At 42.8% G+C, this 20411-nt stretch overlaps 1 protein-coding gene and 1 long non-coding RNA gene across 13 annotated transcripts in view; one reads left to right on the top strand and one right to left on the bottom strand.

Annotated features, from left to right (window-relative positions):
- Window positions 1–20411, top strand: part of RARB (retinoic acid receptor beta) — a 1227259-nt gene that overhangs the window by 206678 nt on the left and 1000170 nt on the right. The gene's annotated exons all lie outside the window — the stretch shown is intronic.
- LOC145517845 (uncharacterized) lies at window positions 1877–15223 on the bottom strand. The gene is made up of 3 exons (XR_014062382.1): window positions 15045–15223; window positions 6419–6669; window positions 1877–5805 (listed from the first exon to the last, which is right to left on the bottom strand). It is a non-coding gene; the product is annotated as an uncharacterized LOC145517845 (long non-coding RNA).

The raw sequence follows: 20411 nt of genomic DNA on the forward strand, positions 1-20411 counted from the left end.
GCTTGACCCAAGGTTTTCCCTCCTGGACAAGGTCACGTTGATAATTTTCTCCTTCTTATCTCAACTGGGTCCTGTAGGATTTGCCCCATGGTTTTTTAACAGTTTTCTGTAAATACTCAAACTTTTTAGACATCATCCTTCACTTCATGTTGTTGTTTTGAACACAATACCCATCTGCAACAATAAAGGCATTTTCACTTTTATGATGGCTGATTACCATCTGAATAATAGAATCTATCCTAATTTTGAGTTAGAATTGGTGTCTGGCAATATATATTATGAAATATCATACTAATAGGAGCAATGCTCATCAGAAATAGCAACTTCAGAGGTGTTGGTGTCTAGGAAATCTTCCCTTTGAGCAAAAATAATGCCCTCGTTTGCTCGTGTGAGATTCGCACATTGAAATAAATCTGACTTTGTTGTATAGTTTCCATTTAAAGTCACTTTATTCTATTTAAAGTCATAGCCATTCATTTTGCAGTTTGCCCAGGAGGAAAGATAAAGCAAAGACAAATATGAAATCAGTAAAAAAAAAAAAAAAAGGTGGGGGTTTTGGCCATATGGTTATTTTAAATAAATATTTGGTTTGAAGAATGGGCAACATCCAAATCCATTCCGATTTTTTCTCTGGCTGCTTTCCTCACCAAGAGAGAGGAATTAAACTTGGTTGGCTCACATTTACCCTCTCGCCCAGCGATTGCCTGGATTACTTGCTGTTTTCGGGTTTGATGGCATAGTCTGTAGCCTCAGGAGGCCTTGCTCCAAAGGAAAGAACTATAATTTAAGGCAGTTTGATGTGAAGTCTGTATTTCTTTTATTTAATGTCATTAGTAAAGAGTTTTTCTCTGAACAATTAGCTATTCCTTTGGTTCCTTCTCTCTTGGTGATCACTGACTATATTCTAGTGGACAAATGCAGACCAAGAATTATTTTCTCTAAAAACAAATAGGAAAAAAAATGAGTGTGTCCACATGTATTAGCTTCAAGAATGCCTTTTTCATTTCAATGCAGTTTAGGCTGGAATAGCTTAAAGTCTGGATCCAACTTTTGCTTTCAGTTCAGTCACTCAGTCGTGTCCGACTCTTTGCGACCCCATGGGTTGCAGCACGCCAGGCTTCCCTGTCCATCACCAGCTCCTGAACTTACTCAAACTCATGTCCATTGAGTCGGTGATGCCATCCAACCATCTCATCCTCTGGTGTCCCCTTCTCCTCCTGCCTTCAATCTTTCCTAGCATTAGGGTCTTTTCAAATGAGTCAGTTCTTCATATCAGGTGGCCAAAGTATTGGAGTTGCAGCTTCAACATCAGTCCTTCCAATGAATATTCAGGACTGATTTCCTTCAGGATGGACTGGTTGGAATCTCCTTGCAGTCCAGCGGACTCTTAAGAGTTCTCCAACACCACGGTTCAAAAGTATCAATTCTTTTGCTTTAATCCTGATAAAATAGGGCAAACTCTAAATAATATAAACTAACAAATTAGGGTAACATGGGGAGAAGAGCATCGCGTGTTTTTGTGAAATCGGGTCAGAATGCTACCCTGCTGTAAGCTAGGGGGACCAGTAGGAGCCTCCCTGAGATCGAAAACATTGGTTTGGGGAGGCAGACAAACAGCAATTGGAACTATGGAAACATGACCGCTCCCAAACAAACTCTGTGCAATTATGAGCCCAGAGAACACCCACGTAGCTCTCAACCTGGGTACCAAAGGAGGCGGAGGCTGTTGGCTTCTAAGAAACAATAGGAAAGGAAAAACCCAGCAGGGCTGAGCTTGCTCTTCTCAGCTGGGCCCAGAATAACACTGCTCGAAGAAAACAACATGAGGCCTGGCAGTCAGGGAGACCCAAATAAAAGCTGTATTCTAGCAAATGTAGGGGAGAAGATAGAGTCTTTATTTGTTAATGAAACTACTTGTTCACAAGGTTATTAATGGGATGTATTATGTACAAACCAATGAAGAAGTAAATGCTGTAGCCACACATGTGGCAAGGTGTTTTAAAACACTGGCCTTTCTCAGTGGAATGGGGATTTACACGCAGACTTAGCTGTGTGAGGTCATCATGAGACGGTTCTGATTTTGCGAGTCCTAGAGCAGGGCTTCTCAGACTCTAATGTGCACAGTACTATCACCCAGGGTCTTGTGCAGTTTCTGATTCACCAAGTCTGGGTGAGGCCCGAGGCTCTGCATTTCTACCCATTCCCAGGTGCTGACAGCCGTGCTCAACTGTAAATCACACTTTGAGTTGCAATATAATGAGCGAAGGGGGGGACAGTTTGTAACTACTTAGACTACATGCACAGGAGATCATAGAACAAAATGAAGGACTTTGATCAGCATTTGAATGTGCCTGTTGCAATATGAGATTTAAAAAAAGACACTTGCTTTTAGAAGATTCCTTTTTTCCCCCCGCCAAGCATAGCGGTTACAACGGAATCAGGATTTGGTAAGATAGAGACCTCAGAGAGCAGCAAGCAGGGAAGCCCGTTGACTCCGTATCAGGTGCTGCATCCGCAGCGTCCAAAGGCCCCCGCTCATGTTCAGCATGAGGGCAGTTACCGCAAACTCCCTCCTGTCCTGCTATATTAGTTTCCTGTGACCTCTATGACACGTTCTCACAAATGTGGTGGTTTAAAACAACAAAAACCTGTCTTATTCCAGTTCTTCGGGCTGGAATTCCCCAATCCTTATTACTGGGCTGAGATCGAGATGTCCTGTGGACACCTATACCTCTTCCAGCCTCTGGTCACTGCTAGCCTTCCTCCACTTGCAGCCGCATCCCTCGAGTCTTCAAGGCCAGCTCTGTCTTCCCATCGCCCTCTCCTCTGAGTGTGTCTGTACGGAATCTGTACCAGTCTCTCTCTTCTAAGGACACGTGTGATTGCATTTAGGGCCCAGACAGAAAATCCAGGATAATCTACCCACTCCCCTGTACTTACATCTGCAAAGACCCCCTTTTTTTCTGAGAGTTAAAACTTGATAGCTTAGGGGGCTTTTATTCAACCTATCATACACAGCCAAGTAGTTTTGCACAATTCCTGAGGTATGCGCAGGAAGATTTTGGACATGAGGTTCCAGGGCAATTGTCAGCTGAAGCACTGAGACAACCGTTCGTGTAGCAGTGGCTATCAGGGCAGATTGGTTCTCGAAGACTGTGCATCCTTGCTCTGTTTACAGGGCATTTATAGATGACATCGTCTGCCAGGGAACTGAGGTTGCTGGGCAATGTCTCTGCACAACCTGTCTCGTAGATCTCAGGTACTGAGCACTATCCTAGCTTTCAAACCAAAAGCTTTTCCTGGAGAACTAGAAGAAACCTTTTTTGTTGTTGCTATTCAAACATTTAACATGCATTTTTGACATAGTTACACGGGCCATTGCAAAGATAAGTACACGGAGGCATCTTACACCTGTTACTCAGCTTCTGCCGATGGTAACAGCATACATCACGTGGTATAGTATCAAATCCGGCAAATTGACATCCATATAATCCCAGAGCTTATTTGGAAGACACATATTTGACACTGACTCAATGATGTGCTCAGTCACTAAGTCACGTCCAACGCTTCTGTGACCCCATGTGCTGTAGCTCTGCTGTCCATGGGATTTCCCGGGCAAGAATACTGGAGTGGGGTGCCATTTCCTCCTCCAGGGGCTCTTCCAGACCCTGTGATTGAACCCACGTCTCCTGCATTGGCAGGCAGATTCTTTACCACCAAGACACCTGGGTGACTTTTAAATTTTTAAATCACATTTTCTACAAATAAATAGGACAGATACCATTATCACAGCCTGCTGCAGCTCACCATCAGAGATAAAAGGCATCTGTGGCTCAGAGGTACAGGCGCGCTCTCGCCAGGAGATGGCATCTGACTTGTACGTTATGAACCTCACGAACCAGCACTCCTTTCTCCCTCGGGTGTCCCAGCATCTCATTTGCCACCATAGAGCGAGTAATGAAATAAATTTAAAAGCAGGAATCCGACATTATACTTCACTTAGAGTCTGTAGTTGTTTACACATGTAGTTAGAGCTTCGGCATGATGGGGTTTTGATTTTCACAGCAGAACTTCATGAATTGTAATGAATTGTACAGTGTTTTCAGAGAGGGTTATTATTTTCTGTGTAATCCTTTGAACGTGAAGGTCTGTCTGCTGTTCTTCGCCTCACATTTTCTGCTACTGATGTTGTCAGCCTGGGGAGGGGAGAGCGCACTCAGGGGAAAGGTCAAATGGGGCAGCTGCAGGGTGGGGCATCTGCATTTTCCAGACCCTCTATAAGGGGTCAAAACTCACAGGAGGGAAAACTCTTGGGGCCCAAAATAATAGGAACTGACTAAATCCGAATCTCTCCAAACATCCTCACGGTTACACTGATCGACAATAAAAGTAAGATTACACAAGTCCAATGGCTTTCACAGAACAAACTTCACATGACCTGGGGATTTTGTTCTTGTTCAGTTGCTCAGACACGTCCAACTCTTTGTGGCCCCATGGACTGCAACACGCCAGGCTTTCTTGTCCTTTATCATCTCCCAGAGTTTGCTCAAACTTGTGCCCATTGAGTCGGTGATGCCATCCAACCATCTCATCCTCTGTCGTCCCCTTCTCCTCCTGCCCTCAATCTTTCCCAGCATCAGGGACTTTTCCAATGAGTCAGCTCTTCGCATCAGGTGGCCAAAGCATTGGAGTTTCAGCTTCAACATCAATCCTTCCAGTGAACACCCAGGACTGATCTCCTTTAGGATGGACTGGTTGGATCTCCTTGCAGTCCAAGGGACTCTCAAGAGTCTTCTCCAACACCGGAGTTCAAAAGCATCAGTTTTTCAGCACTCAGATTTCTTTATAGTCCAACTCTTACATCCATACATGACCACTGGAAAAACCATAGCTTTGACTATATGGACCTTTGTTGGCAAAGTAATGTCTCTGCTTTTTAGTACACTGTCTAAAGGAGCAAGCGTCTCTTAATTTCATGGCTGCAGTCACTGTCCACAGTGATTTTGGAGCCCAGAAAAATAAAGTCTGTCACTGTTTCCGTTGTTTCCCCATCTATTTGCCTTGAAGTAATGGGACTGGATGCCATAATCTTCGGCTTTTGAACGTTAGGTTTTAAGCTAGGTTTTCACTCTCCTCTCTCACCTTCATCAGGAGACTCTTTGATTCTTCTTCTCTTTCTGCCATAAGGGTGGTGTCATCTGCATATCTGAGGTTATTGATATTTCTCCCTGCAATCTTGATTCCAGCTTGAGCTTCATCCAGCCCAGCGTTTCTCATGATGTACTCTGCATATAAGTTAAATAAGCAGGGTGACAATATACAGCCTTAACGTACTCCTTTCTCGATTTTGATCCAGTCCGTTGCTTCATGTCCTGTTCTAACTGCTGCTTCTTGACCTGCATACAGGTTTCTCAGGAGGCAGGTAAGGTTGTCTGGTAGTCCCATCTCTTTGAGAATTTTCCAGCTTGTTGTGATCCACACAAAGACTTTAATATAGTCAAAAGCTTTAGCGTATTACCTGGGGATAGGAAACTAAATACCACTTTCTACAGAAACTTTCCCTCATGTTGGGTCCCACTGTATGAAAGAGAAAAGAAGGATAATGAACTAAAATTATCACCAGAAGAAAGAAAGACAAGGACAGAAAGACAAGAAGTACAAGGACAGTGACAAGCAGTCCCGCTGGATCAGCACACTGGCTGAAGGGCTGAGAGGGGCCCAGCCTGGGAGGCCTCCGCGAGGTGTCCTGGGAGGTGTCCTGGAGGCTGCACTTCTGGGAGAGGACCCTTGGGAAACCAGACGGAGCTGTTTGAAAACACGATTAGAGGCTTGGGTGGGTTTAAGTTCCGTGAGGCAAAAGAGAACCCCAGATCAGACCTTGTCCCCCAAGCAGGGGGACACATCTAGCGGGGAGTGCTGGGTCACATCACATCTCAGGAGCGCTGTGTGGAACCGCTTGGGAGGGTGAGGCAAGGGGAAAATTAGGCAACAGTTGAGCCTGTCTCTATGTACAACTTTGTTCTTTTGATTTGTGGATTTTTACATTCTCTCGGTTTTCTAAAAACACTGATTATTTTGAGGACCGAGGGCTTCGGCGCTCCTTAACCTGTGTCCCCTCCTCTCACCCTGCTCGGGCCTTGTCCGGGGCGCTCCTGAGCAGACGCTGGGATTGGGGCTGTCCCCGTCGGGCTGCCTCGGGGGGGAGATGGACATTCCAGATCTCCAGCTCTCTACAAATGCTGGGGGAGCAGCTCTAGGGCCCCCCAGGTCCTCTGAGGATGAACTGTAGGGGCTCACTGTGGGATGGGAGAGCAGAGGAAAGGGCTGGGGGCAGAGGTACCCAAAACGGCAGAGAAGAACTGATGGAGACCAGGGATATCCACGTCGCTTGCTCTGCAGGCCGTTTTCCAGTACTAACCTCTCGCAGGCCCCTCAGCTGCATCCCGGCGCCAGCCTCCGTGTCCTCATCCACAGTTGTTTTCTGCACTCGGAGGGCTGTTTCCCCAGCGCTAGTGAGGCCTCCACAGAACGGCCGTTCAGGACGGCGGCCCCGGGTGGGGCTGACTGAGAAGCCAGCCCTGGTGTATTTTTTTTCCCCAGACTTCATTAGAACTACTGACCTAAATGAGTTATGGCTTCTTCTCTCTGCCTTGTCTGCTTCCAGGGGATCTGGCAGGGTCAAGAGGATGAATCAGCACAAATGTAGGCCCATTATTGGAAAATACATTCAAAGTAAATAACAGACTGCAAGTAGATAAAAGGCATAATCTTTGCACTGAACATCGCCACACGTTTCCTGTATGGAATCTCTGCAGCTCTTCCTTGTAGGATAGGAGACTGTGTATCAGTGAAGAGAGCCAGCAAAAATCCACCTGCCCCACAAAACTGAAGGAGAAACATAATCATATTTTTTTTCTGAAAGTAAATGGCCCATTAGTATATGGCGTACATTCAGAAATGTGCAAAAGTTATAGTGTACAACTCAACATATTTTCACAAAATTACCCATACGACCAGCACTAGATCAGGAGCTGCAACCAGATGCCCCCTGAGCGTCTCCTCTCAGTGAGCAGCCTCCCCAGACAACCACTCTGCCCATCATCTAGTTCTGTAGGTTACTTAGCCTGGGCTTGTGCTTTGTATAAATGAAAGTGTGCGGTGTCTCCTCTCTTCTGTCTGGCTTCTTTTGCACAAATATTATGTTTGTGAGATCCCCTCGTATGTTGTTGTTTATAGCAACACTTTGTTTATTAATATTTTCATTGCTTTAAAATATTCCCTGGCATGAATATACTCCAATTTATTCCACTATTTATAGTGGGCGGACATCTGGTTTGTTTTTGACGTGAGGCCGTTTGGAATATGGCTGCTATGAACATTCTTGTGTGTGTGCATTCTTGCTTTCTAGGACATGTCTGGGGACATGTAAAGACTCTCTGCTGGATTATACATAGAAATTAAATTGCTGTGGTTTACAGAGTTTTACTGACATTTGTATGTTTATGAGTAGAATTGGGTATGTACAACTCAGGACAGGATCGCTTGAAATAAGCAAGATGTCCCCTCTTGTAGCATGGGTATCATTTAATTCAAATTCCACTTTCAGGAGAGCATTTTCAATATGGTAACCCCTTATGCTAATTTAATCATATCTCACAGTGACCTTGTTAGAGGCAACTTAAATGATTACTTCTATATACCAACACATTGTGAACCCATTTTCAAAACTAAGGGTGGCAACACAACAATGTAGTATCCAGTCAATCTCTAACAGGCACGTAGGTGATCTCCAAGACTGACAGCCCCACTAAGTAAGATAGTAGAAATCGCTCACCTATTCAGAACTCTCTACTCTTCATATTTTTAATCAATTGCAAGTTCTGACATGTTGCACTTCTTTTAAGAGTAGCGTTTAAATTTTTTTCCTGATTATAAAACTCATCTCTAAATTGTTTTGAAAAAAATAGATTCCTAGTCCAACTAGATCAGATACAATGAGAAGGAACCTGGGAATGACTTTTTTCTGACACTGATTTTATAATCAGGAAAGATTTGGAAACAGCAAAAAAGAGTATTACAAATTATTGCATACTTGGTACACTCAATTGTATGTGTAGAGTCATGATCTTTGAGGCTCTCTTTAAAAGAAAGACGTGGGTACCCAATAAATGGTGTGTGGGGTGTATGTGTGTAGAATAAATTACTAATTATTCCATTTTACTTAGTTCTTTGATATCACTGGTCATTCATGTAGTGTTTTCATTCATTTAACAGATCTGTTGAGTGTCCACAAAAAACTGTATTTTTAAAAGTTTCACACGCTGCCTGAAAGAATTCTAGATATGACACTCTTACAAGTAGCTAAATTGTAAATCATGATGATGTATAAACAAAGTTCTGTGTGAGTGTTTGGAAGGTGGAAATAATTCTGAACAACCTTTGGCCTTTCATGCTTCAATTTCCTGTCTCCTGCACGCCCACCAGAGCACCAATCACTCGAGTTCACAGGGATCCACACTCACCATTACCATTTACTCAAAGGGTACATCTACAGGGTAAAGTTAACACGTTTACAGATCAAATTAGGAAACAGAAATAAGAACCACAGCATACAATGTGGGTTTGTCAGCTTTCCACTTCATCTTATGCTACTGCAAGACAAGAAAGAGGTCGGTCTATCTAGTGTTCTTTCTCCAAATCCCAGAACAGAGCCTGGAGTGTGGCAGGGGCTCAGTCAATACTTCCTGAATGAAGGGCGAAAAGATACAGCAGAACTCAGCTACATTGTCAATGACGAAGTAGATTCATATGACCCTTAAAATGGATCTACTCTTTGACCCTGTAATTCTACCTTTGAGGAAAGAATCTAAGAGAAGAAAATCATTTGTGGCATGTAGATAATGTGTGACTATGCAGGTATCATTGATATTCAGTAACAGTGAAGTATAACAGAAAGTTCAACATTTGGGTGGACTTAAATTGACTCTCACGCTGCCACTTGCTGAGGGAACTAAGGTTTCAGTGTTTGTGACATCTGGTTGGCAGTAATAAAGTCCGTATTCATAAGACTGTAGAGAGGATTGCATGAGATAATTCAGGGAAAGCTTGTGACACATGGTGCAGATTTTGTGAGTAGGAGCAGCTCACCATCAGCTTAACTCAGAGTCAGAGAAAGCCAGTCCATATCCTGAGACTTTCCTGTGCTCTCTTGTAATGCTGGCGCAGGAAGGGTAAACCTACGGTGATTAGAAGAAGTGTCAGCGGTGGCCTTTCACGCGGTTCCACATCTGACCCACACAAGCATATAGGGCAGCTCTGTGAGACGCTGTAATCACTGTCATCATTATTATTAATGTTGCTCTATTTCTCAAAATTCCCCTTCATGGATCACAGCCTGGTCATGGCGAAGGGGCTTGTGTAACTCATTGAAGCTATGAGCCATGCGGTGCAGGGTCACCCAAGACAGATGGGTCACGGTGAGGAGTTCTGACAAAATGGTCCATTGGAGGAGGAACTGGCAACCCACTCCAGTATTCTTGCCTGGAGAACCTCATGGACAATATGAAAAGGCAAAGAAATATGACACCGGAAGATGGGTCTTGCAGGTTGGAAGTTGTCCAGCATGCTACTGGGACAGAGCAAAGGGCAATTACCATTAACTCCAGTAAGAATGGGGCTTCCCACCTAGCACAGTGGTTAAGAATCCACCTGCAAATGTAGGAGATGCAAGAAATGTGGGATCAATGCTTGGGTCAGGAAGATCCCCCTGAGGAGGAAATGACAACTCACTCCAGTATTCTTGTCTGGAACATTCCATGAACAGAGGAGCCTGGCAGGCTACAGTCTGTGGGGTCAGACACAACTGAGCAACTGAGCACATACATCCCAGTGAAAACAACGTGGCTGGGCCAAAGTGGAATTACGCTCGGCTGTGGGTGTGTCCAGTGGTGAAATCAGAGTCCAGTGCTGAAAGAACGATCCTTCATAGGAGTCTGGAGTGTTAGGTCCATGAGTCAAGGTAACCTGGACATGATCAAGCAGGAGATGCCAAGAGTAGACATTGACGTCTTAGGCATCAGTGAACTCAAATACATGGGAATGGGCGACTTTAATTCAGACAACCTTTACAAGAATCCTTCAGAAGAAATGGAGTAGCCCTGATAGTCAACAGAAGAGTCCAAAGTGCAGTACTTGGGTACAGTCTCAAAAATGACAGAATGGTCTCAGTTCATTTCCAAGGCAAACCATTCAGTATCACAGTAATCCCAAGTCTATGCCCTAACCACTGATGCTGAAGAAGCTGAAACTGATTGGTTCTATGAATACCTACAACACTTTCTAGAACTAACAGCCGCCCCCAAATATGTCCTTTACATCATAGGGGATGGAATGCAACAGTAAGCAGTTAAGAGATACCTGGAGTAACAGACAAGTTTCTCCTTGGAGTACAAAAGGAAGCAGGGCAAAGACTGACACACTTTTGTCAAGACAACACACTAGTCATGGCAAACACCCTCTTCTAACAACACAAGAGACGACTCTACACATGGACATCATCAGATGGTCCATACTGAAATCAGATTGATTGTATTCTTTGCAGCTGAAGATGGAGAAGCTCTATACAGTCCGCAAAAACAAGACTGGGAGCTGACTGTGGCTCAGATCATGAGCTCCTTATTGCAAAACTTAGACTTAAATTGAAGAAAGGAGGGCAGCAGAGGATGAGATGTGCATCACCAACTCAATGCACATGAGTTTGAGCAAATTCCAGGAGATAGTGGTGGACAGAGGAGCCTGGTGTGCTACAATCCATGGGATCGCAAAGAGCCAGACACAACTTTTCAACTGAACAACAGCAGTTTCTCAAAATAATACCCTAGAAGGAAGTATCTTAAGTATTCCAAAACTGGTTAATATATTTGTTGCTTTAGACATGACCATTACTAAACTTTATTGGGAGAAATTTAACCAGGAAATATGAATAATATAGTGTTACATACAAAAATAGAACCCCAAGTTGTAATTAAACTAGATTATCACTATTTATGTGTAAAGTCGTTGTTGTTCATGGCTTCCCTGGTGGCTCAGATGATAAGGAATATGCCTGCAATGCAGGAGACCTGAATTAGATCTCTGGGTCAGAAAGATTCCCTTGAAAAGGGAATGGCAACCCACTCCAGTCACCTGCGTAATTCCATGGACAGAGGAGCCTGGCAGGCTACAGTCTGTGGGGTCACAAAGAGTTGGACACGACTGAGTGACCAACACTATTTATATGTAAACACATGGTTTGTAAAATAATTATTGAAGTGACAGCAAGGATTATAGAAAATTGTTTCTAATTCAAAAACTGTACATTGATTCTTGCTATGACATTAATGTAATAGACACACACATAAATACTTATATTCATCAGCTATGAAGGAACTTTCAGGGAATGAATTCAGTACCTGAATTAGGAAGCTCATTTCCATCTAGATAATAGAAGGCCAGAGAGTTTGCTCTAAGAGTAGAAACTTCAGTTCTAATCATTTTGGCTCAGAAGTACAGAGGCAATAAGAACCCAGCAACTCTGATCCTCAGATCTTGGCTTGAGCTCTTTGTAAAATTTGTCATCTGAATTGAGTTATTCAGATGAAAGAAATATTAGTAATGGAGTAATGGTTGGCCCTGTTCATATTAATGATGGAATAAACATGGTTACATCATCTGTGGCCTATGGAGTCCCCACGGGGCTTCTGCACATATTATATCCACGGGGACACCACTCCCAATGCAGGGAGGTTGGCATGGGATCCCCATTTTAATGATGAGAAAAATGAAACTCAAAGGGGTCAAATGCCCTTTTCAGGGTCATGACACTATTAAGTAGCAGAAACTGGATGCAACCCAGATTTCCTGATTCTAAGACTGTCGTGCCAAGGTCAGAGGCTAAGCAATTGGGAGTTAACAGACATAAATAAACCATATTTTGGCTCACTTGGCTGAGATGTCAAACCATGACCTAAACTTGCCTCCTTTTCCAAGGAAGCATTTCCACCTCCCTCTCCCACTTTCTTGAGAATGTCAATTAATCTCTGCTAATTTTGTTGAATCAGCAGCCAGACTAAAATAATCTCACTAGGAGATAAACGTTTGTTCATTTTCTGAATGGGGAGTTAATTTTGAGACTTAATTATCAGGAAAGTTGTCCCTTTGCACTTGCAGTAACCTATGCCGAGTTGCAGAACACAATTAGTGGTATAATTTCATTCCATGCTTGTGTGGATGTAGGATTCCATGCCTGAGAAGGGGAGGTCAGGGAAGGAAGTTTAGGCACACTCTGCTGCTCTCTGGACGTGAGGAGCTGTTCTTCTGATGCTTCTCTGCCTCCAGGGGTGGTCCCTAACTCCTTATCTCCTGACTCTAAGAATGTGATTCCTCCAGACATGTGCACGTATTAAGTTGTTTGCTTGTGTGTCTCTTCAAAGCCTGGGGCTTCAGAGGTGGCTCAGTGGTAAAGAATTCACCTGCCAATACGGGAGACACCAGTTCGATCCCTGGGTCTGGAAGGTCTCCTGGAGAAGGAAGTGGAAACCCACTCCAGGATTCTTGCCTGAGCAATCAATCCCATGGACTGCGAGCCTGGTGGGCCACAGCGCATGGGGTCACAAAGTGTCGGACATGACTGAGCACGTGTGCATCGCCAAAGCCTGTCACAAAAGGTGATGGGAAATGGTGGGGTAGTTGTTTCATGTTCCTGAAAGAGCTTAACTTTAAACTTTGATAGTCTCTCCAAATAAGGATATACAGATAGATAATTTTATGGCATAGTAGCTGAAAGTGTGGGTTTTAGAGTCAGGCTGCCCGCTTTCCAGTTCTGGCACCTCCTCTCAGTGCGGTGTGACTTTAGGTCACATGCAATCTTTCTGTGACAGCATTTTCATCTTTATCGGGAGGATAGGGAGAATAATAACTTGCACCTTTTGGAATCGTTGGGGATAAAATGAAAATATACCTTTTAAGCACTAGAAACAACAAGCTTTTCCTGTTTGTATGTTATAGTAAAAGCAGTAATTTGTAAAGTGTAAGCACTTAAAATATACTGCAATGATTTTAATCTAATAGGGCATTTCTCCAGGTTTTTTGGATGTATTTAATGTATTGAAAGCCTCAAGAAATGGAAATACTTCTCTTGTTGGAGAATTCCCTTTTTGAAATGTCCTTGTAGATTCATGTCTTAGTGTTTGTGATGAACATATAGATCTTCCAAACACCTGTGGTTCATTCATGTTGATGTATGATAGAAATCAAACCAGTATTGTAAGGCAATCATCAATCAACTATAAATAAATAAATATTAAAAAGTAATCAAATCACAGTCACAGAAATGATTTAACTGAAATAATTCTAGACAAAGAATTCGTTCTATTAAATACTTTAAGCCCTTTCCCCAGTCTACCAATCCATTATGGCATAGACCTTGATTTCCAAAGTAAGAAATTAATCCTAAAGCCAGTTCAGGTTCTTCATCACGGTGCTCTTCCCTCACCACTCAGCCCCAGAGACCCTTCTCCTCCTGTGAGTATCACTGAACACCTATAATTTCACTATCATGCTTTTGGCATTATATATTTCATTATATCTTATGTTTATGAGTGTATACCCTTCCCCTTCACTAGATTTTAAGCTCTTTTAAGGCAAGAACTGATTTGCAATCCCTAGGTCAACTTCTGTCTCTGGCCTCTAAGCCTATAAGTATTGTCTATATTTCACCCCATATCACTGCAGTTGCTTTTAATTCAGATGCTCTGATAATTTCCTTGTGCGTGCGTGCTCAGTCCCTCAGTCGTGTCTGACTCTTTGTGACCCCATGGACTATAGTCAGCCAGGCTCCTCTGTCCATTGGGATTTTTCCTAGGCAAGAATACTGGAATTAGTTGCCATTTCCTCCTCCAGGGGATCTTCACAACGCAAGGATCGAAACAGTAGCTCCTGCATCGACAGGTGGATTCTTTACCACTGAGCCACCTAGAAAACCCAATAATTTCCTTAAGAGACCCATTTACAACAGGTGTTTCGTGAGTTTCAGGAAAACATACACATCAGTTTGGGGAGGGTGCTGATTATGAGTGCCCACCCTGCAGAGAATGCATGTGACCCCTACCTTCTATTTTTCTTGCTGCCCTCCACTCTGCCCTGCTTAGAGTTCCCCCACTGAGTTCTAGATTCTTCTGTTTCTCTAGTATTCTGGGTCTTTCTACTCTCTTTAGATGTCTGCAGGAGCAGCCAATCCCCCCAAAATAATTTGGGTGCCAACATTTTCTCCAACCTCTGTCTGCTTTGGTTTTCCCAGAGGAGCAACTGCCATTGCTGTAATGTGTATACAATAGGCACTTAAACATTGCCTGGTGATGCAAAATACTTGTTTCGCGGTAGAAGCAATCTTGGTAGAGGGTTTCTTGCTCTATGTTGATTACTTGTGTCCCTCCAGATTTGGAAATCTAGCCCTCAAATTGATGGTATTTGGAGGTAGGATCTTTGGGAGGTGATTAGGTCATGAAGACAGAGCCCTCATAGAGGGGCTAGCGCCCTTATGAAAGAGACCCCAGAAAGCTCCCTAGCCCTTTCCACTACGTGAGGTTAGAGAGAGAAGAGGACCATCGGTGAGCAAACGGACTCTCACCAACCACTGAATCTGCTGATGCCTCCAGCCTGGACTTCCCAGCCTCCAGCACTGTGAGAAGTCCATGCCTGTTGTTAAAAAGCCGCTCAGTCTATAGTATTCTGTATAGCAGCCCAAGAAGACCAAGATACCGCCCCAGCAGGACCACACAATTAAGGGATCTTACTAACAGTGGAAGCACTTTAAGGAGGGGTCTGAGCTTAAGTTGGCCGCTACCACTTTAACCAATAACCTCAGTCAGAAATAATAATCACTGAGAAGTTCATGACTCTAATATCAAGCCTGGAAAATATTTGGACGATTTTGCTTTTCTTATCTTTCATGCCTCGACTGTGTGGAAGGGTCATGGGTATTAAAGGGATGCTGAACTTCTACTCACATCCAAGCAGTGTGACTGTGCAGCCTCAGGGGTAAACAAAAAAGCTGGGCAGTAGTCCCTCTGTGTAGCAATTCCAGTCATGTTTCTCCATCTTTTCCCTGTGATGGGTGAGGAGCTGAAAGTTCCCATCCCAGAGGACAGAGAGAGCCGATGTTCTTCATAAAAAGCAGCTGGATTCTGGAGGAGAGAGCCTTCAAAGTGAGGGTGGAGCTCTCCCAAACAGGCCTGGGGAGGAGATGTCATCTCTTTATGACTCAAGAGATTGAGGAGGTAAGATGCTCTGTAGAAAAGGGCTGTTGGGCTGGAGAGAGGCCCTGCATTAGCACCAGAATATCAGCCTCAGGTCTGGACATGAACTCAGCCCTAGTGCGTTGTAAGCAGAATTAAGAGTACAGACCCAGACCCTCAGGTTAACACATTAGCAAAACTGTGGTTTACATCATGAATGCTTGAGGATGGACTAGACCAGTGGTACCCAAGTGTGGGCTACAGGATATTTTAGATGGTACACAGCTTATCTTTTAATTTTTTATACACTTGTGTTTACTAAAATATGTAGAAAATAGTCAAACCCATGACTTTATACGCGGGGGGCAATCTACCACTCCAAATAGCCAGGGCCAGGACTGTACATGATGAGTTGAAGCATATCCAGAGTCATTTCAAGATTTTGGTAACTGAAATTGTCACCAAAGCCATCTGCAATATAGATATTTTAGATGATGTGGTCTTCTAGTGTGGATCTGTGTAAACAGAATGTCCACATTCACCTTCATATGTTTTTCAGGGATACGAGAAAGGAGGGGGATTGGATTACTGAAATATTGTGATGGTGGTTTGTGAACAGGCAGCTTTAGGACATGGGTTAGACAACCACTTGGTGGAGATGTTGTTGCAGAAGAGATTCAAGCCCTAAATGGGATAAAGTGGATTTTGAGGTCCCTTTCCTGTTAGAGACCTGGGGCCTGGAGAAAGGGACTTTATAAGGAAGAGGTGAAGCTGCTGTCCAAGAACACAGGATCTCCTTAACACTCTTGGAATGATGAGCTCTGGCGCATGGTGGGTGGGGGCCGGCTTTCTTTAGACGTCTGACACCGTGGAGGAGGCCACACGGTGGATAACTGTGTTACTCCCACACAACTTTTGAATGCCTAGCTGGCCCTTTGTTTCAGTGAAAAATCTCCTGATAATTTTCAGTACCTAACACTCAACTCTGATGTATAAGCAGCATTTTTTCCCTAGTTTTATTAAACTCTCATTTTTCCAGATATGCAACTACTGTGTCATTTTCAGGACCATTGTGTAAGGGTGAAAATCTATTTTGGTTTATTATTAATTACTTTTATTTTTATTGAAATTAGGGTATTTTATTAGTTTGTAAGAAATTGTGTTTATATATTATCTCTGATTTTTATATCTGGTTCTCTGAGAATTTCTGAGGTAGTAACTGCCTCCACACTTTCTCTTGTCATTAATAGAGCTTCTGTTTGTATTTTCCAAAGACCAGGCTCTGTGAGCTGGAGAACGAATTTTATTCAGCACTTGAGTCAAAGAAATTCTAAGTACTGGAGTTTCCAAAAAATTTTCATTAGAATTTCCACAACAAACCCTGCAGATCTTTGGATTTCTGCACTATATTGGAACTGATTGATTATACAATTTTTAAGGGTGGCTTTCCATTTTCAGTTATTACACAGTATTGACTATGTTCCCCATGCTGAACAATACATCCTTGTTGCCTATTTTACACCCAGCATTTGTATCTCTCCCTCTCCCCGTCCCCACTGGTAACCACTGGTTTGTCCCCTGTATCTGTGCTTCTTTTCTGTTGTATTCATAAGTGTGTTGTATGTTTTGGACCCCATATATAAGTGAAGTCAGACCGTATTTGTCTTTCTCCAACTGACTCATTTCACTTAGTATAATGCCCTCCAAGTCCACCCATGTTGGTGCAAATGGCAAAGTTTTGTTCTTTTATGGCTGAGTAGTATTCCGTTGTGCGTGTTATTTATATAATATATATATATATATATATATATATATATATCTTCTTTATCCATTCGTCTTTTGATGGACATTTAGTTTGCTTCCATATCTCAGCAATTGTGAATAATACTGCCATGAACATTGGAGGGGGGTGTATCTTTTTGAATTAGTGTGTCTGTCTGTTTTGGATGTATACTCAGGAGTGGAACTGCTGGGGCATTTGGTAGTTCTACTGTAAGTTTTTTGGGAAACCTCCATACTGTGTTCCATAGTGGCTGTGCCAATTTGCATTCTCACCAACAGGGTGCGAGGGTCCCCTTTTCTCCACATCTTTGCCAACAGATGTTATCTGTGTCCTTTTTGGTGACAGCCATTCTCACAAGTGTGAGGTGGTATCTCACTGTGGTTTTGATTTGCGTCTCTCTGATGATTCCAGATGTTGAATATCTTTCCTCATACCTTCTGGCCCTCTCTCCTGAGATATCACCACAATGAGGCATTTTTTCAGAGAGGATTTCGACACCATTTCAACCCCAAGAGATCTTATCTAGTTTACTAGATAGTAGAGTAAAGAAGTATCTCTCTTCTACAAAAATAATTAGCCCAAATATTTTATCTAGCTTCGCTGTCTTCAGACTTCAGGTATATTGAGTCACCGGGGCCACTTTTAGAAAATGCAGATTTGTGGGTCCCTTCATCACAACTGTCATCTTAAAAAAGCGTCTTCATGTTTCTGATACAAGTAGTTCATGAGGCACAAGTCTGTGAGCACTGCTTAAGATTGTGTAAGTCACATTAGAGCTGAAGAGAAAAACAAACCAAACTTTGATATCTCACCTGTCAAAATACTCTTACAGGCCCCACAAATATAATAGACTTTGCCGTTCTGAGGGGTAGATGGAACCAATTTTTTAAAGACAAATGTTTAAATTGTTCTCCTGGCTTCAAGGAAATTTCCTAGTTTCAAATCTATATATGTATGTGAATGCACTCAAATGGAAAAAGCAAAACGAAACTGGTGTTTCTTTGCTAAATGATGTACTTCATTAGGTCACTTAAGTTCCAGGCTCTTATATTCATCTCAGTTTATGAAATTTGGTTAAGAGCAGAACAAATCAAATGAACTTTGCTTGATATTCATTTGAATTCATCAGAAAAAACTGTTCAAACTACAGAGGAAATTCCATCAGTTTTAGGTCCCTGAACCTCAGACTTAGGTTTGGCAAAGGATGCACCAATACCCATGTGGCACTTCAGTTGCCGCCTTTTGACAAAAACTCCATTTATCTAAATCATTTAGAAAATCTACCTTTAGAAAGGCTGAAAATTAATTAGCTGAAGTGAATACAAATGCTGGTTAGTAAGTGCATGAATCAAGGATCCTCAGAGAGAAAGAACTTTGAGTAAACTGGGAGTTGGATCAGAGATTATGTAAAAAATATTGCAAAAACAGCAGATACAAATATCTACCAAATGCAATCTTAAATTTTGGTCCAAACTGAACATTTGGAAATGGATTTATTGTAAGTATGTAATTAGAGCTATTTCTTAAATCTGAACTAAACCCCTTCTTTTAGTGTCTTTTTTCTTTGTAAGCATTGTAAATGCTAATAAATCATGTTAATTTTTTAAACTGCGTGTTATGTTGAAATAAAAGCAAAAAGTAAAATGAAAACAAACAACTCAAGAGACTTTCTTCCCAACAGATGTCTTCCTCTCTCTCCTTCTCCCCCCCCTAGATATAAGATAATTAAATAATTGGCTTACCTGAGTATGTGCTGTGCTGAGTCACTCAGTCGTGTCTGACTCTTGGAGACTCTATGGACTGTAGCCCACCAGGCTCCTCTGTCCATGGAATTTCCTAGGCAAGAATACTGGAGAGGGTTGCCCTGCCCTCCTCCAGGGGATCTTCCAGACCCAGGGATCAAACCTGCATCTCTTAAGTCGCCTACATTGGCAGGCGGGTTCTTTATCACTAGCGCCACCTGGGGAGCCCTCACATGATTGTAGGAGATGGCAGGTCTGAAATCTTGGCAGGCAGGGCATCCCAGCAGGAGTTGCTGTTGTAGTCTTGACTCCAAAGGCAGTCTAAAGGCAGAATTCCTTCCATAGTAGGGGACTTTGTTGTTGTTGCTTTGCTGTTCTTGCTGTGCTAAGTCGCTTCAGTCGTGTCCGACTCTTTTGCAAATCCATGGACTGTAGCCTGCAAGGCTCCTCTGTCCATGGAATTTTCCAGGCAAGAACACTGGAGTGGATTGCTGTTTCCTACTCAGGGTATCTTCCTGACCCAGGGGTCGAACCCAGGTCTCCTGCATTGCAGGCGGATTCTTTACTGTCTAAGCCACCAGGGAAGCTCTACTTAAAGGCTACTAATTTAAATGTTCATTGTGTGTGTCAGTTGCTCAGTCATGTCCAACTCTTTGCGACCCCATGGACTGTAGCCCACAAGGCTCCTCTGTCTACGGAATTCTCCAGGCAAGAATACTGGAGTGGGTAGCCATTTCCTTCTCCAAAATGTTCATTACATCTATAAAACACACTTTTCCAGCAACACCTAGACTGGTGCTTTACTGAGTGGGTACCATAGTCTACCAAGTTGACACATAAAATTGCAGTAAGCTAAATAGTGAAGAACCAAGATGGATAATGATGGAAGCCTTACACTTGAAACTGGTGTTGTCTTTGAAAGCTTTGACACTCCTACAAAAGTTGGAAAATGCCTGTTTTAGAGGACATCTTGGCCATCCTCCATGCCATAAGCTAATTAACAGGTTGTATTTATAAGGAGGTGCGAGAAAGCTTTAGAACTCCAGGAGACTTCAAATCAGAGATTTGTCCGAATTTTTCACACCATCCAGACTATTTCCAGTGCATCTAGTGGTCACCCTGGCATGTAAGTAAGGTGGGCAGTTCTTCCCCACCCCCACATTGTTTATACCAGCTGTGACTGACCGTGTTGCCATGCAATTTCAGGCTTTCTTTTTTATCTTTTTGTGACATTATAGGATTATAATTTAGTTCTTAGCACCCTTATCTTATAATGATAAAGCCAAATTTCCAATCAATTCAGCTGCTGTTTTCTGTATCTTATAACTTTATGACTATAACTCTTAACCAAAACATGACTTTTCTATGTACAGGGCTATTTTTAAAAAGGGACATGTGTGATTTATTCAAAATAAATAAGCAAATCTCTCCATATTGGCCTTTCTACCTGGCATTAGAGTGATCCCAGGTGCAAATTTCTTCTTTGATGCAGACCTTAGGAAAACTAACGTTTCAGGTTTCCACTGATCCAGCCCTGGCATATCCTGAGATCCCCCCTTTGAGTTTTCAGCCCACCATCACCCGTTTAGTGGTGACGCTGGTGCAGCTGCCCAG

The sequence above is a fragment of the Giraffa tippelskirchi genome, chromosome 8 (assembly GCF_054371585.1).
Source record: "Giraffa tippelskirchi isolate mGirTip1 chromosome 8, T2T-mGirTip1v1.2.pri, whole genome shotgun sequence".
In the NCBI taxonomy this organism is placed as follows: Eukaryota; Metazoa; Chordata; class Mammalia; order Artiodactyla; family Giraffidae; genus Giraffa; species Giraffa tippelskirchi.